The sequence below is a fragment of the Schistocerca cancellata genome, chromosome 9, assembly GCF_023864275.1.
Source record: "Schistocerca cancellata isolate TAMUIC-IGC-003103 chromosome 9, iqSchCanc2.1, whole genome shotgun sequence".
Lineage (NCBI taxonomy): Eukaryota > Metazoa > Arthropoda > Insecta > Orthoptera > Acrididae > Schistocerca > Schistocerca cancellata.
This window is the reverse complement of record NC_064634.1, coordinates 131,744,457-131,762,836: the sequence shown is the minus strand read 5'-3', so window position 1 is coordinate 131,762,836 and position 18,380 is coordinate 131,744,457. Positions and strand designations below refer to the sequence as shown.

Genomic DNA, 18,380 nt, shown 5'->3' with positions numbered 1-18,380 from the left:
ACTCAATTAGAATCAAATAGTTAACATTTCACGACTGATACATCGTAATACAGTTTAGAAAATGTACTTACTATATTGCAACGATCTCGAACTACAAGGTCAACAGATAACGGTCAGTCACTAAATATTGCAAATACAGTCAGTTACACACAGTTATCACTAAGCACTTTGTTATCACTGCGTCAGCTCTAACGTCAAAATTTAATCTATACCAAGCGTTCCATAGCAGATGGGTTTGCACTACGAGTGTACACACAAGAAATCGCGTGTCTGTTACAAGTAACTAGTGGTGGGCAGGAAATCGCGTGTTAGAAATCACAGTGATTGAGAAGTCACAGATATCACAATAACAACTTTACAAAATCTAACTGCGATTTCAGTCACAGTTAGCAGTCGCAAGTAGCATATCACATTCAACGCCGTGAGCCATCTGTTGGCCGAATTCCGTACTGCTTTCTGCGATTTCAATGACAAATCGCGGTTAGAAGCCGCAAGTAGCAACTAAAAAGCGCAGTTACAGTGCCATCTGTTGACCAAAGTTTGTACTACGCTCATCTCTGCGACACGCTATCGAGTCTCTTACCTCTCAGACAAGGTCAAGGAGAATGCACGAACCTTATTTCGGAAGTTGGACATGATACGTGACAGTACACCACAACTCACCACAGTAGGTACGGTAGAACCCTTACGCAACCACAAATATAAAGTACCGAAGGCGATAGTATTTGAGCCTCCGTAAATGATATCCCTATGTACTTCTCCATAATTTAAGGACATATCGTCCTTTAGCACTTCTCCACACTTGTTTTCAAATACACACCAAAAGCAGCGAGTTAAAGGACCCTTCTGTGTGCCCAAACTAAAGCTGAAAGAAGAATAAATAAATAAAGAGAAAATTTTTACCCCTTCCATTCCCTACAGAAGTAAAAATCAACGAAGTTGATCAGACTGCAGCACCACAACATCAAAAAAAAAAAAAAAAAAAAAAAAAAAACTATCGAGTCTAACTGCGATTTCCGTGACAAGTCGCAACTAAAAAGCGCAGTTAACATTCTTTCCCTAGTGCCATCTGTTGACCGACGTACTTACTTCGTTACGAGAGCCTTGTGCCTCACGAGATCGACGTGCTGTGTCTGACTGTGTGCATAATACTGAATATGAAGGGCTTGTTTCAATAGTGGTACAAGTCCACTTTTGTTCATTTTGAGATACAGACTCATAAATTTAAATGAGTGCTGAAAAATCTGCAGTTGAGATACCAGAAATATTCAAGCATATGGCTTCTTGCTAGAGATGAACATTTATTTATGTTCGTTTCGATCATTAATTTCAGAACCATTATAGACAAAAAAGTGGAGGTAATGGACTTGTACCACTATTGAAATAAGCCCTTCATATTATATGACGACATGCACATTCAGCATCAGTTATGGTTGGTCAAACACACTGTGACTCTGAATGTATTATATTAATAAGAAGCAACATTGCCTTTTTCTCCTGAAAATATCAAGTAACGTAACAAATGTGTTTGATTCTGCTTCCAATATGACAGTTTTGGTTAATACTCCACATGCCTACAGGACTTTGCAATGTTAACACAGCAGAACTTAGAGACCTGTATAAGTGTAGTGAAATAAAAACAGTATTATTGTCATATGAATGCCTCACTTTTGTTCCGACACAGTTCAAGACTCAGGAGAAAAGTTTTACACCTGGTGTTCTACATGGCAACTTCACACACAAGAACTTTTTGCCGACACTACTACCACCTACATAAGTAAGCTTTTCCTGTGTTACTTTCAAGTAATTCACTTAAGCTATTCCTGATTTAACTGTAAGATCTGTACTTCCCACTTTTCGTATCAACAGCCTCAAAATGCATATTGTAGACTTCGGGATATGTTACAGGTCAGTGTCACACCAAGATTGTGGAGAAAGAGGGGGGAGGGGGGGGGGGGGGCGGCATGTCACTCTCCAACAAGTGTTTACCAATAAATATGTGGCGGAAAATTACGGGTATAGGACGGCTTAACATGTGGAAAATGAGATTTTCATTATTCGCTCACTGTATTTAACATTTATTATTCCTTTAAAATTGCACAACAACTTCAATAAAACACAGTTTAATCACTCATCTGGACACTTATTTCGCAATAATGTCACTTTTAAACTGCAAATCCTGTAAGAGCTCTCTTGAATCTTCACGAGTCTCTCCCAGCAGCCTTGATGTGGATAGATACGTACAGCAACCAGAACTGTGTCTGCAAAATCACAAGAATTATTAAACAATTTTTTGCTGTCACTAATTACAAGCAATATAATTGACAGAGTAGATTGCTAATATTTGCTGTAATGAAAGCCACTCAATGGGATATATTTCACATTTGCAAGAACGATCTCACTTTAAGTAATTAAGTCCATCGAAACACTTAGAAACTAACCTCTCGTCTGACGAAAACGGTCTAAAGACGCAGTGGCAATTTCTCCAGATCTGCTGACAATGATATTTTGAGTTATCACTTTACTGAGTGACTGAAATGTAGTTCGGGTACCTGAGAACATAACAATATGTTAGAATTCATTTTCTAAACACGAACTATTACGGTACTGTACGGCTACTTACATATTAATTACACTATCAATATTTTCACAGTTGTTTCTTTAATACAAGATTAAAGCCAACGGAAGAACAAACGTAAAACATACTTACCTATGACAGGTTTGTTGAGATGCAATTTTCTGTGTGGACAGATGTAGCTTTTTCATACGGTGGTAAGTTGCAGAAATCGCAGGAGTCACAGAAATCGCAGAAGTAGCAGAAGTCACAGAAATCTCAGAAGTCACAGAAATCGCAGAAGTAGCAGAAATAGCAGTGGCGGACGGATACGCGACTTAGGTTTCTGCGACAAATCACAGTTAAGAATAACAGATACTGAAAAGTAGCATTCACAGAAATCACTGATATCGGAAAATCGCAGTTTAGCCCAACACTACAAGTAACACTGATTTAAACGTCACTCACAGATACCACAATAACAAATTTACAGAATCTGATGTGTGATCTAGACTTTCCACGCTACTCGAGTGGCGTCACCAAAGTTGCGTGGAAACACACATATTCCCATGGTGCCACTTTCATGCACTCCAGAAAAATTAAGTCATTTTAACTTGCTTCCCACACCACTAATTAAAGCCTTTCCGACTGCCATCTATGAATTTCGAAGCACCATCGCAATGTTTTTATTTTTATGTCAGTGTGTGTGTGTGTGTGTGTGTGTGTGTAAGTTACTTCACAGCAAAGCCATCCGATTAAGATCTGCTTGGTATAATACTTGAGTGTCCTACATAGCTCTAACCCTTCATTGTCCTTAAGGGGAGTTAGAACGAAAAAAATTCACATTTTCAGATTTTTATCTCATTATAAAATTTACGATTTTCCGAATAAAATGATAAAACTCAAATGGGAAGTATTTTATTTTATTTTTGAAATATAATCTACACCGTTTGAAAATATTACAATTTTTATGTGCATTACTTCAAGAGCTAATGAAATCGGTAATTTTTTATACAGAAGGCTGTGGATAGCTGTGTTATAAAGGTAAAATTACCTTTTTTTATTGGTAGCACTATCAAAAATAGTATCGTATCGTTTCATTCTATATTCTGATGGTAAAACCATAAGAGGCAAGCTGACAGACAAAATTATTGATGAACTTCAGCAGTATTATGGAATGGCCGTTAGAGACGATACTGAGGATTGGTTGAAAATGAAGCAGGCAGTATGGGCTACCTTCTTTTGCAGACTGTCAACAGATGAAAAACCAGTTCAGCGACTTTTCCCTCCTAGACCTGATTCATGGTGCAATTACCATAATGCCCAGTACTCAAACAGTATGTACAGCCATAAACATTCAATCCCAGAAGAAGTCATGGATTTCATAAAACCTATTTACAGAGACCTGGCAAATCCTGAATTACTGAAAAAGTGTCTGCATGGTCAAACTCAAAATCCCTATGAGTCTGGGGATCAGCTTATTAGCTTATCAGCTTATTATGATGACAACTTTGGTAGGGTGAAAGTACTACAGCATATGGGAATTAATCCTGGAGCAAACTGAATCAGAAACTTGAACGGATGGACAAGGTTCACATTGATAAAGCAGAGTATGCAGCATAGTTGGCCACTAAGGAATACAGAAAGACGAAAAAACTTGGGAACAGATCAAGAGGATGATGTACAGCATGGTTCAGGGTGTTTCTGAGTGACTAAAAATAAAAAATAATTAATATTATGTGATTTACAGTAGAGTGCTGCAACGCTCCATGTTTGACCGGTCACGGCTCGCCTGTTGACGGGGGGACCGAGCAGCTCGTGTCTGGTCCCATACGACTCGGCTCGGTCACCTACTCGCCCCATGTCTGATGTCCGGATTCTGGACACGCGGATAACCGAGCGTGACCGGTCACCGCTGACGTCTCACCTCGCCTCGCCACAGCTCGCTGCACTGTACTGTGCTGTACAAATCCAACGCCTCTCTCTCTCTCTCTTTTAATACAAAAGTAACGTTTCCAAGAACGGGTACGTTACACAGCTAAATTCATAGAGCACTTTCTTTTATAATATTTACTTCCGTCTTCCTAACGTCCAGGCATTTTGTTGTAAATAAAACATTGAGCACAAGAGACCAATATGTGTTCATGTAATGAAATGTAAGCGTCAAATAGTGCACCTGATTATGCGAATCAGTCCACATATCAACTGTCGCAGCACATGTTTTATTAATAACTTTCGCGATAACAGAAGGCATTATACTGTTTCGTATTGCATCAGCTTGTTCTTTGACATGTCTGCTTATAGTAGAGGGATGTGGCATGGCATCTGCCACGTTAACTTTTCCATAATGCGCACCTAGTTGTATTAATTCTTGGCCTAGTTCTTTGAAACCTTCACCGCAAACAGCATTAAAAGGTCTCATATCTTTAGCACACATTGCAACACACTTTGCTGTAATACTATTTTTTATTACTGCCGGTATTCCTGAAGGAGCTGTATCTTTGTGAGGTTTCTAGCAACTGCGTTTCTTTAAATGAGTGGTTCCCGACTGGAAACACAATGATGTGGAGCAGTTTATGCACGATACGTACCCAGTAGACGCACTGTTTTCGTCTACAACCAACAGAAATGTACGCCATACTTGGTTTTTTAGACCTTCCCGTTTCTTCAATGTGTAAACATTGGTTTCAATCTTACGTCTTACTGCACTGGCTTCCTCGCGTTGCATGATTACAGAGAGACACACACCACAAATGAGAAGCCCGTACTGGCTGCAGTCTCACACAGATAATGCCACGTGTAATGTGTTTGAAGTTACGTGCTTCGTATTCGGTCACGGCTTCTATGCTCGGTCACTAGAACTAGTGCGGGCAGCCTATCCAGTTAGGGTGTGCTCGCCCCATCTCGTATTTTGTGCTCGCTTACTCGGTCATGCAGGACTCTAATTTACAGTCTTTTGAAAGTTTAGAAGCCATTCCCGAAAATTTACTTTTTCTGTTGCATTTTTCCCTAAATCTCAGAAACCACCTCGAGTGGAGTATTCAATTTTTTCAAGGGGTAATAACATACATAACCTGAGTCTACTAAACTAAAAGAAGGACATAATGTTATGTATAGTTAAAATTATTTTAAATAACATACAAAAAATACACAAAATTTTAACCATACAATTACAAAATTTATTTCCGAAAGCATTGGCTAAAATGAAATTATTGTAATCCAGTAGACTCTGAACATACAGTTTAATGTCATGTAAAAGTTTCATGTTAATGGCTACAGTGGTTCCTGAAATACAAGGAAGCCAAGTCACTAAATTTAACATTTTCGGGATGGGGCGTTCCAACTCCCCTTAATATTTGCATTCGCTAATTTCTTAGACTGTATGATGCTAATACGTGTTCCCACACTTTCGTATATGGTACTTTAAAATTTCGTGAGTCTGCACATTGTGCCAAAACAGGAAGATGTCCTCATGCACGCTACCTAGTGAAGCGTTTCACGTGCACCCAGTGCGAAAATAAATAATTTTGTGAGTACAAAGTGACCGTATGGTTTGAGTACAAGAATGAACACATAAACACTTCCGACATTTCAGCAGTTGCAGAATACAGGTCTTTTCCAGTCTCTTAACCATAAAAATTGCGTTTGAAAAAATCCTGCCTTTCAAGCACTCGCTTCGCCGTATTGCGCTTCCGAAATCTGTAAAATGTGTGCATGCGTCATAGATATAAATAGTGTGTGTACTACGGAAAACTTCAAAATATGTGTGTACTACAAAACTGATATACCCAGAATTACATAAACAGTACCAGTATTCAAGATATGCCTGTTCTAATGGAAGTTTCTCTGGGGCTGAGGCAAAAAAGAAAATACTTCGTACTCGTTAAGTGGTCAGTGCAGATAACTATAGCAACACCACATTTTGAAACCTTGCCACTAATGTATTAAAGGAAAATCCTGGACTTACAACTAAACAAATGAGCGATAAAACTATACAAGCAGACATTCAGGACGAAATTTCCCGACAACTAATAAAAGACGAAATTTTGTGAGAAGATGCTCTAACTGCACATCTTAATGACAGCATGAGGCCTCTAAAAGAACAATTAAATGATGTGAGTACGACAAAGAGTGCGTCGATTTGTACTGATATCCAAAAAAAGTAAGCTAAATTTGCAAGAACAGAAACCAAAAGAGTGACACTGCAGAATGTTCCAAAAAATATGATACATTGGATGCATGTAAATATAGCACAAACAAGAATCGAATTTGCAAGGAACGATACCAGGCATCATTGTATGCTGAAACTGTACAAGAAACTATGTTAACTAAGGAAAATGGCAGAAACTGTGCATACATTTAAAGTGAGTTCGTGGAAGACAATATCTCTGCAACGTCCTTTGTTAAACCAGGTGCTCTGTTTGACGAAGTTTTAGAGACATTCATAACAAAATCAAACACCTGAAAAAGAATAGTATAAGGGGGTTGCTCTGTGTTGTTGCCCGGATTATGATCACACGAACATTTTGTCAGAATTTGTAAGTGGTGGGCCCTTGAGGTTCGGCAATACGCGAACACGAGAAGTAAGTTTAAACAGTTTTATTAACAAATGCGGATTATAAAACACACACGCTACACGCACCCATCATCATTGCGTCTGACATCCTAACACCAGCTAATTACGGTCGTATCGAAAGGCTCCATGGTGAGCTAAGAAAAGGGACATTTTCGCGCCCGAGGCCACGCTAATTAATACTGCCCGCTGCGGACGGCGGCCAGTCGCGTACTCTCCGTCCGGACACACGTCTACTGACCAAGCAAATTGTCAGCATTCCAGACAGGTCGGCTGGCGACCGAGTGTTAACGTACCGCACAGCTGCGTGTGACCCGTAGACCTTTACATCATTTTACCCAGAGAAAAAGAGCAACCGTAGGTGGCTCAAAACGACCTCCTGGGCGTTATGAATCTATTTCGCCATTTGTGGCATCAGAAGGCATTCCAACATGTATTTCATTTGCAGACACAGTAACGTTCAGTACAGAGAAGTCTGCCTTCAAGATGACAATTTCATACATGACAAATGCTGTTAACAAATGACAAATTAATAAAAGCAATAAAAACACAATACTGACAGTCAAGTAAGCATTAACATTACTGGAGGAATCGAAGGACTTAATTCTATGTGCTGCTTCAATGAAATTTAACTCATTATTTGAAGAGATTACATTTTCATGGATGTTCTTAATCAAATTATTGTCTTCAGAAAAACTTGATAAGGAATGCTTTCCATATGTTAATATGTATGAATCATTGTAATAAACAGATAACATTCTAGTTAATGGCAAATGTCCAGTTGCATGAAATATAGTTGGCAACACACTAGGCATATCAAATAGTTCACATCATAAATCACAATGTGTGGCATTCAAGATTAATCCACTATTGTTCAATTTTAGTGTAAAGGGTAGCTCAGGTGTATAATAGTTTTTACATGTAAATGTGACATCAAGGGTGGAGTTAAATGAGAAAGTTATACCTTCAGAACATCGTTTAAGAAATGGACAATAAAGATTCATTAAATATCTAGGGCAATCATCTCTTGGGGGATGATTCATAAACGATTCTTTCTCACAGCTGTACACTCTACTGTCTAAGAATACTGCCAATTCAAGGCAAATTAAATTACAACTACATTTACACATATGCAAATCATTTTCATTTGTAAATAATAGATTTCAGCTATCAGTCGTCCTTTGGAATTTTTATTGGTAGATCTAGATTTTGGCTAGCAACTAGCCATTCTCAATGCACTATCCTTTCTTGATCAATGCATGTAATGCCTGTTGGTCTGGCATGGAGTTCATGAGTATTCCATGAACTGTGTACAAAGCCAGACCAACAGAAATTACATGCATTGACAAAAAAAAGGATAGTGCATTGAGAATGGCTAGTTGCTAGCCGAAATCTAGATCTGCCAATAAAAATTCCAAAGGACGACTGATAGCTTAAATCTATTATTTACAAATCAAAATAACGGTCGCTGCGTGCAGCAGCCTCTGAACAGAGGGTAACCTGATGAAATCATTTTCATTTAGGGACACAAAATATCTTCGATCCTTGCTTATCAGTAGATAACCATTCAGTACATACTTTACATGAATACCTAACTGTCTACATTTCACAGGGTAAGTATAAATCTGATACATTTCAAAATTATGGTTTGATCTAGCAAAGGGAATAGGAACAATAACAATTAATTCACCTTCAATCATTAAGGAGTGTGTGGTGGTTAACTTATAGTAAGCATATAAATTGTAGGAGTTAACAGGGTAAATCATAGTATATGTTGCATCTAGCTTTCGTTCAATTGATAGTAGGACCTGTAAAAATTGTTCTGGATGTAGTAGTACGCTGCTCAGTCATTTGAACGACTTTCTAACGCTATTCTTAAGTTAAGGGCATCAATTATAGCATTTGATAAACTATCAGTAATCCTTAACAAAAGAGTGTTTAAATCTAAGTGTGCACTCACAGCGTTTAATCCTTGGAATAGTTCTTGGATATCTGCGTTCCTTTCATTGCGAAATATGTGGAAATGTGAGATAAATTGCTTTACAATCTGTTCAATGAAAACTGTGTGGTTAGTAATGGTTCTTTGCATATTCTTTAATACGATAATTTCATCAGAGAGGTTGGTGGAATCTGTACTGGACGGTTGTTCAAGAGCTAATATTTTGCCTTTAACTTCCAGTAGATATCTCGACTAGGTAAAGTACCAAATATAGTACGAAGGATTCTCCCTCCAAAATCAAACCAGGCTCGTTTATGCATAATTAAAGTTTTATGTGGCAAAAGCTTTAAAAAACAGTAAATCTCTTGTTCACAACTAGCAAATGTAGACTCTACCTGCATTTTGGCTGTGATCCAGTTATTATACCAAGATGTACCCATTTCCAAAATTGTATCATTACCCTTAACAGAACGAATTAGATCAATTTGCTTCTTTACAGAACTGAACTGTTGCTGGATTTCGCTCAGATTGTACTTGAGGACAACTTTTGTATTACTTGCTGAAACTACCATGTGGTTCAAACAGAACACCTGTACTCTGTGGTACTATTACTACAGTATTAATAGAATACGTTATCATAGCAAGCATTAGAATAAAAATGAACATGGTTAATTAGTTCTAAATACTAGAGTTAACAATGAACATAAAATAAATGAGTTTCTTGGGGTAACCTGTGGAATAAAAGGTTTAGTTTCACTTGTGCACTCGTGCAATAGCTTCAATACTAATTTTCACAACACATTCACATAAGCACATGGCTGAAATAAACACATGCACTGCACCCTCACACACTACGAACATTTACGCAAATTGTGGGGGTGTCTGGAACAGAATCGTTCTGAACGTGACGATGCCTCGGCCTCGAAGTTTGAACTGCGTCCTCGCGATTCTCGCTTCCTGGGTTTGAGAACAGCAGGGATGCCTCTCAGTCGGTCCTCGTCGTACTGCAATACTACAGGAAATCTACCCAGAAATGGCTTTACACGATTGACATGAACGACAATCGAACGAAAGGGCAGTTGAAGTTCAAGAGTGACTGGCGACAACACATCCAAGATTGGATATGGTCCTTTCCAAAACTTCTTAAACTTTTTGACTTGACTCTTCTGTAACACCACGTTGCTCAGATACACAAGATTTCCAACTCGATACTGTGGCACTGCTGCTTAGCGGTCGTGTTGTCTTGCTTGCTGAAGGAAGGATTGATGATTCCGCTGTTTCACTCCCCTCCATGCTTCCTTTAGCTTGTGTGCTAGATCCTTTGCGTACTCATTGCTGATTCTGGCTGTCGATCGTACAAAGTCCAAGGGTGAATGCATTTTTCTTCTGTAGACGATCTCATTTGGACTCAGGCCTGTTGAGCTGTGCATTTTGGCATTGTAACAACTTACCAAGTGCGTTAAACAGACATCCCAATTGTTGTGTTTTGCTGCTCACATAATGGCTAACCATTTTAATAATTGTTCTGTGGATTCGCTCGACTCTTCCATTTCCTTCAGGGTGTTCTGGTGTAGTCCTTAACTGAGTTATTTGCATGAACTTACAAGTCTGTTTAAGTAATTCACTCATAAAATTCGCTCCTTGATCACTAATTATACTTAATGGAAATCCGAACTGAAGAATCAATTCTTTTACAAAAACTTTAACTATAGTTTCAGCGCTCTGATCAGGTATTGGTATCATGAGAAGGTGTCTAGAGAAATGATCTAACATTGTCAATATGTATTTGTTTCCATCTTTAGTCTTAGGCAACTGTCCTATGACATCTAGTCCTACTCGTTCAAACAGCTCGCTTGCTTCTGGCAGTTCTTGCAATGACGCTCTTCCGTCTGTTACAGGAATCACATTGTGAAACAAACTCGAAAACGTCAGCTTTGCAATTCGTCCACCAAAACATGTGAGCTATTTTAATGTTTGTTGCTTTTTTACTGCAATGTCCCGATAATAAAGAATCATGTTGCTCTATCATGATTTGCTCTTTCATGCTTTCTGGAATAACTAGGCGGTTTCCTTTAAAGTGATTTTGTACAATAATCCATCTATTTCGACAAAACATTAATCATTTTTCCATTATTTGCATTGTGGATCTTCTTCTTGAGCTAACTTTAACTCTTCTTCTCGACTTATTGTAACACAAACATTGACTTTTCGACACATTGCATCAGCATTTACATGTTGCTTACCAGGTCAGTGAATAACCTTAAATTGGTACTCACTCAGTCTTAATGCCCATCTTGTTAATCTGGAACTTGTATCCTTTAAGCTCAATAACCATTTAAGTGCGGCATGATCTGTAATAACTGTAAATTCTCTTCCTGTTAAGAAACATCTGTCATGTGTTATACCAAAAACCAAAGCACAAAGCTCCTTCTCAGTAGTAGTATAATTACATTCTGCTTTGTTTAATTGTCTGGAAGCAAATGTGATTGGATGTTCATGACCATCAACTTCTTGAGACAAGATTGCACCTATTTCAAAATTGGATGCATCTTTTGAAAGAATAAAAGGTTTACTGAAATCCGGATAGACTAATACTGGGGCTGTGGTTAGAGCAGTTTTAAGCTCTTTCATTGCCTCTTTGAATTCTGTTGACCAATTAAATGTGAGTCCTTTCTTCAGTAGCTGTGTCATTGAATGTGCTATATTTGCATAACCATCTATGAATCGTCTGCAGAAATTTGACAATCCCAAGAATGATTGTAGTTCTTTTAAATTATTTACATCTTCAATTAATTTTGGATCAGGTCGACCACCTACACTGGTTATAACATGACCAAGGCAGTTAACTTTACTTTGTGCAAAATGACATTTATCTATTGATAAAGACAGGTTTGCACTTCTCACACGCTCAAAAACAGCTTGTAGTCTCTCAGTATGCTGCTTCAGGTTTTCTCCAAAAATTGTTACATCATCAAGGTAAACAAGTGCTTGTGTTGGGGTGAGCCTTCGTAAAACTGAATCCATCAGGCGTTGAAATGTAGCTGGAGCATTATGAAGTCCGAACAGCATATGAAGATACTTGTATATTCCTGTTGCTGTTACAAATGAAGTTTTTGCTTGATCATCTGGACGCACTGTTAACTGGTGATAACCACTTGTTAAATCATATACTGAAAACATTCGACATCTACCCAAGTAATCCAAGGTTTTCACTAAATTCGGTAAGGGTTAAATGTCGGGTGTGGTCACAGCATTCAAAGATCAGTAATCAACACAAAAACGGAACTGTGGTTCTCCAGAAATTGATTTCTTCTTTACAATTACAACAGGCGAACACCACAGTGGATGTGAAGGATCTCTTGGTTTTATAATTCCAGCTTCTAATTGTTCTTTAACCATGTCTTCTACCAACTCTCTTTGACTAAATGGTATTCGGTAAGGTTTCTGTGTGATTGGGACAGCATTCCCTGTATGAATACGATGCTAAACTAAATGAGTGACAGGTAAATTTTCCCGTTCTCGGAATAAATCTGCATACTCCAGCAAAACAGGCGCTAAAATCTTCTGTTCATCAATTGTCAAATGTTCTATCTTTTCCCAAATCTTGCACTTCAGTTCATTATTAACTTCGTCTCCTCGTTGCAATTTTGCGGTACTGTTACAAAAATCTGTGTTTGTTACCTCATCTGGAATGTGTATGACGTCATTTTTCTTATGCTCGACACTTCAGCAACTTTCGTTCCTCGTGGCAAAACAATATCCTCATTGCTCATATTCGTTATTGGAACCGTGACTTTTGCGATATTCTGGCTCACCATTGTAGCGACACCTACACTTCTAGCAACATAACAATGAATTGTATCCAGTAACTCACTTTTATCGGATCGCTCAGTTAATAACAAAGTTAAAAAAACTACAAACCCGCCTCGATTGCGAAAAAAGCACCTAGTGTTAAGTGTTAACCCAGGTTTCGGCGTAGATAACTACACCTTCTTCAGAACGACAATAAAACCCACAAATGCGTAAGAAGACCTTTGTCAATGATTAAAAGAACACCATAGCTATACATTTATAAACGAAAAAGAAAAGGAAAACACAAACAGTACATATGTACAAAGTCAAAACCACTATTTAATTTAATGGTGTACGCTCCACCTCACACCAGCCTATGTTCGATGGGCCATGACCCGCCATAAAGTGCAGCTACAAATGGTCGCTCACTTACAAGCCTGACCCACTACCTATGCACATGTGCAAGACAAGGGAAGTTACTTGAATGCGCATACACATACAAGTACGAGAAAGTTTATACATGGGTCGGGGCTAAATAGCCCATATATTCCCAACCGTGGATCAATGTATATCAAGAAATGGAATGGATAGAATAAGTGACGAACTAAATAGTACATGAAACCTAAAAATAACCGCACACGGTTGCTTATGCTAGGAAAGAAACTTATACATGAAGCTACCTATGACAACAGGAGGAACTCCTATTAACTATACCTAAAGCCAGTAGTTGGCCTGGGGGGAGGGGGCTGAGGGGACGTAATCTAAAGACGTCGTGGTAATAAAGATATAGGGATGAAACGTGAGGTGTTCAACGGGCTAAAATCGTACCTTCCAAAGAGAAGAGGGACATGATAAATTATAATGAATGTGATGTGGTCACGTGTCAATCTGCAACTACCAAAGATTTTTTAACAGCTAAACCATCAAAAGAAAAATAAGATTAAAATCTCTCACCAAAACATTCAACAACTAGGCAACAAAAAATTAAGGTTAGGAGTTTCCTGAGTGAGGTGCTATCAGATGTATTGTGTTTGGTATCACTGGGATTTTCAAGGCCTGTTCAGCCGGAGTTTAGTTTAATGTAGTATTATGCCTTAGCAAGTGTGGGCTAAATGAAACAAAATTTTGCAGTCTGATAATATGAAACTATGACGCAATTAATTACTTCTGCAGATCAAAATCTTAAGGTGGAAGTGTTATTACGTGCAACAAGAAAATCGATAATCTGCAAGATACTGTATACTGTAAATGTATAAAGCTACCAGCATGCATTGAAAAAGATTTTGATATTATGGGCATAATGTGTGAAGAACTAACGATTTTCTTCATATAGAGTCCTCTGAGTGGTAATATTGCAACTTTTTTGAAAAAAAAACTAAGCAGAATTATCACTTAAGTTTAAAATGAAAAATCTTGTAATATGTTGGAGACTACAACTTAGATATGGGTAAGGTATCAAAACTAAAACAAGAATTAAAAATAACGCTACTACACACATAGATGTGACCGATCAGAGTCAGACCATCATTGACAACATTACTGCTAATATTGAAAACATAGAATGTGAAGGTTGGACTGAAAAAGATGCATGCACAAAGCACAAATAAGAAGGATAATGCCCTTCTTAACACACTAATGCATCATTTCCATGTAGTCTTCACCAAAAGACCTGCCAGGCAAAGAAAGGCGATGAATTACCAAATAAGTAAATTAATAACTGAAATCAGTTCTATAGTGAAGGAATTCAGACAAACAGAGAACATGGAGACATATAAACAGTATCAGAACAATACAGTTAATCAATAAGAGAAGCAAAAGCCAAATCAGTAAACAGAGCCATAGCAAATTCAAATTGTAAAAGTATAACAGCATGGGACCTAATGAACACTGAAACTTGTGGTCAAAAGGGTGTAAGTAACAGAATTTGATTCAGTTACAGATGGAACAAAAACTGATGATATACTAAACAACACTTTCATAGATGCCATGGACTATCTGAAGTGGGAAAGATATCATCAGGGGCTAAATCATACTAATATATATGGGCAACCATCCTACTCAATGTTCCTGGAACCAGTAACAAAATTAGAACTCAAAAAGAAATTCAGAAATAAAAATCCAGGAAGCCTGCAGGAGATGTTTTAATATCAAAGCTTCTAATAAACCACGTGAATGAAGAACTGATTGAACCTCTTTTGGACATAGCGAACTGCCCAGTCAAGAGGGAGTATTTTCAGAAAAATTAAAAATACAGAAAGTAGTACCAATATATGAGAAATGAGACAAGGAATAACTATGATGCAAATGCGCCAGACAGACATTGGGAGCATGTTGAACTGTCGAGCTGCAAAGCAAATGTATTTCTGTGGATTCCTTGTGAAACTATGGCAGATGTATTCAACACCTGTGTTAGACATATGGGGAGAGTCTGGCAATTTGCCTTTACACAAACAACCTGTTTCTCGAAATCGTTCATGCCATAATTTAATACTCTGTGCTGTAGGAGGATCCACACCATACCTAGTCGCCCTGAACAGTTATTATTGACCTGTACTGCGCAAAACGTAGAACACAATACACTTTCTGTTGTCCCAATAACATTTCTACTAGACTGAAGTGGGTACACGCTGCTGCTACCTACTAACAGCTAGATACGAGTCGAGAGTTTGCTCTTTCCAAAAGTACATTGTTCATGCACATTTCTCAAACAACATAACAGTTATGATTTTTAAAATCGAATGATTTTTTTATACACCCTATTGATCGAAGTAGTTTCCTCTTTCTACATTATTATTTGTTAAGGACACAAATAAGACACTGAACATGACAGGTACAGCTTCAGAAATCAGTAAAGATGATGTGATTCATGACACTGTAAAATTGCGTTTTATTCGTTCTAAAAACTTCGATTTATACATTTTTGAGCTCTATGTTCCATTCATGGTCAGTTTTAAATCTATTTGTCTTGCCAGGGCCCTGAACTGCTTCATCATGAAATGTTCTAAAAATTGGCCTCTGATTATTTTTTAATTTTTTAAAGTCTCCTGACTGTTCTTGTGGAATACCTGGTACTAGCATAAGATATGTATCTATGGAAGTTACATTTCTCAAATAACCTACAATTACCTCTCTTGAACTAACGCCCAGGGCCGTTTCTACCATTAGGCTAGAGTAGGGAGCCATCTAGGGCATCAAAATTTTAGGTACGACACAGAATTCGAAAAAATTAAAATTAAGTAGAGAGTGACAGTTTCAGAGACTTTTTATTTAAAAATAGTTCAGAACTTGATCTTCAAAGTATTATTACAGTAAACAATGTTATTTCATCAGTTAAGATATTGCTTAGAGTTTGTTTTAGAAATAATGTTCTAACAGAAACTCAAACATTGTACTGTTTATACATGCATATTGCATGAACTACTGGACAACTGTTACTACTGCACATATTTTATTTTCAGAAAAAATCAAGTGTTTTTTGTTTTTGTGAAGAATGTCTGCTCTTAGTAGCATAGTTCCGCTATCTTTGTGGAATTATAACATCAAACTGGTGTCACCCCATCCTTGCTCCATCAAAACAGAGCTAATACCAATGTCGCTGTTCCATCACTATTACACACTTTGTTGGCACCAACAGCGTCGTCATGCTCTTCATCATTATAATTTCTCTTTTCTTTCTCTGTCTCTTTCCTTTCCATTACGACAACAGCACTGTCAGTTACTTCTTACTTGTCGTCTTGATTCAGCCATATTTGCACTTCTTTGTCATCTACATTTCACATCCAGAAATATGTCGAAAAGAAATATAATAACACTTCATTTTCGTTTACTCCTGATAGTTCATAATTGTTACTTTCATTGTTTTTTTATTATGTTTCTACAAGAGTGTTCCTGATTTTAGTGTTCCTGATTTTAAATGGTTCCAAGCTTGTGCTACTAGGCAGACAACATCCTTCAATATAAATGTAGCCTTTCATGGCCATTGTCACACTCAATAAAATTTTTCTTGCTTTGTGACTGCTTTGTCAACATGTAAAACTACCGACGTTTCGGTCTCTGTTGCAAGTGACCTTCTTCAGGGTGTTTTTGTTTACTGCTGAATGAGAAAAAATATTTTCTTGTATACCTTAAGATGTGGCTGCTATCTGATTCTGACAGGATGTTAAGCAGGAAGGGGAGAGATGTTAGAAGTTCTTTATTGGTGAAGGGGAGGGATGTTAAAAGTTCTTTATTGGTGTTTTAAAAACACAAAGAAAGAACTTCTAACATCCCTCCGCTTCATGCTGAACTGCCCACCAGAATCAGACAACAGCCACATCTGTAGGTATATAAGAAACAAAGTTTTCTCATTCAGCAGTAAACAAAAACACCCTGAAGAAGGTCCCTTGCAACAGTGATAGAAACGTTGGTAGTTTTACATAGTGACAAAGTGGCCACAAACCCAGGAAAAATCTATTGACTGGAACATCCTTCAAATTAATGTTTTTCAGCACAGCTTCTATTGGTTGGGACTCATTGATCACATCCACTCTCTGAGTATTTTAGGTTTTATCTGTGATAGTCTTTTAACATTTTTAATGTAGTAATCGTTTGTCATTCAGCTCAGATTAAACAGAGGTTTGGCTTGTAAGGGCTTGTATTTCTGAGGTTTTACTGTAAATGAATATGGCCATTGAAACAATGCTGGAATGCTCTTAGCTCAGGACCACGAGTAGCGCCAATATGATTCAAGAAATACCTTTCGTTTTGTGGACACCCACAATTTTGCCTAGTTATTTCTTTCCCACAGAAGTGGGTGTTGTGCCGGTTATATATTGAAAATATATTGAAAATGTCATCTTAATACATAATAAAACACTTATGTACGTAATAAACACATTATTATTGACTGGAACTTTTTCAGGAGCTTAAAAACAACTAAATTTACTTTCCTATTAAAAAAAAGACATTGAAACTGGAAATAAATATCGTCTAGTATTCCAGCTCTGTGTTTTCTTCAAAATATTAGAAAAAATTTCTATAATAGGCTTTAATGCTACAATGAAAAAATTCCTTGGTATCACCACACCAGCAAGGATTTAACAAACCTAAGCTATGCATGAGTAGTTAGGAGCTTTCTTGAAAGCACAGTGAACATGCTGGTGGCATTTTTTATAGAATTGTCAAAAGCATTTGACACAACTGGCCATACATTTCTTATTCACAAATTACTCTGAAAAGTATCAGAGGTATTTGAAATCAATCAGTAATATCTTACCCAGAAGGCAGGTCATTCTAGGGTAAATAAATATCAAATAACTCAATGTTACCACACACACCTCTAGGATAACTGTGTGTAACAATTTGAGATCACTATGTTACCTGTCATGTGTCCTCCGACAACTCTCAGGTGATTGTGTGTGGTGTATTCAAAGTCCAAATGTAATGTGACACCCCGCTGAGGGCTCTTGGCCAATTGGGTGACAAAAATTGGTGGGACAATGAGTGACAATCTCCCCCTTCTCAACCCCACTACCCATCTCTGT

General features: G+C 37.7%; 1 protein-coding gene and 1 long non-coding RNA gene across 2 annotated transcripts in view; both read right to left on the bottom strand.

Annotated features, from left to right (window-relative positions):
- LOC126101150 (RISC-loading complex subunit tarbp2-like) overlaps positions 1-324 on the bottom strand; it is a 68,502-nt gene extending 68,178 nt beyond the window's left edge. The window contains exon 1 of the mRNA XM_049911843.1: positions 72-324. The gene's annotated coding sequence lies outside the window, so the exon portion shown is untranslated. The remainder of the gene's footprint in view (positions 1-71) is intronic.
- A 1,742-nt stretch (positions 325-2,066) lies between these two features.
- Positions 2,067-2,865, bottom strand: LOC126101154 (uncharacterized). The gene is made up of 3 exons (XR_007522279.1): positions 2,711-2,865; positions 2,442-2,552; positions 2,067-2,261 (listed from the first exon to the last, which is right to left on the bottom strand). It is a non-coding gene; the product is annotated as an uncharacterized LOC126101154 (long non-coding RNA).
- Positions 2,866-18,380: the final 15,515 nt, after the last annotated feature.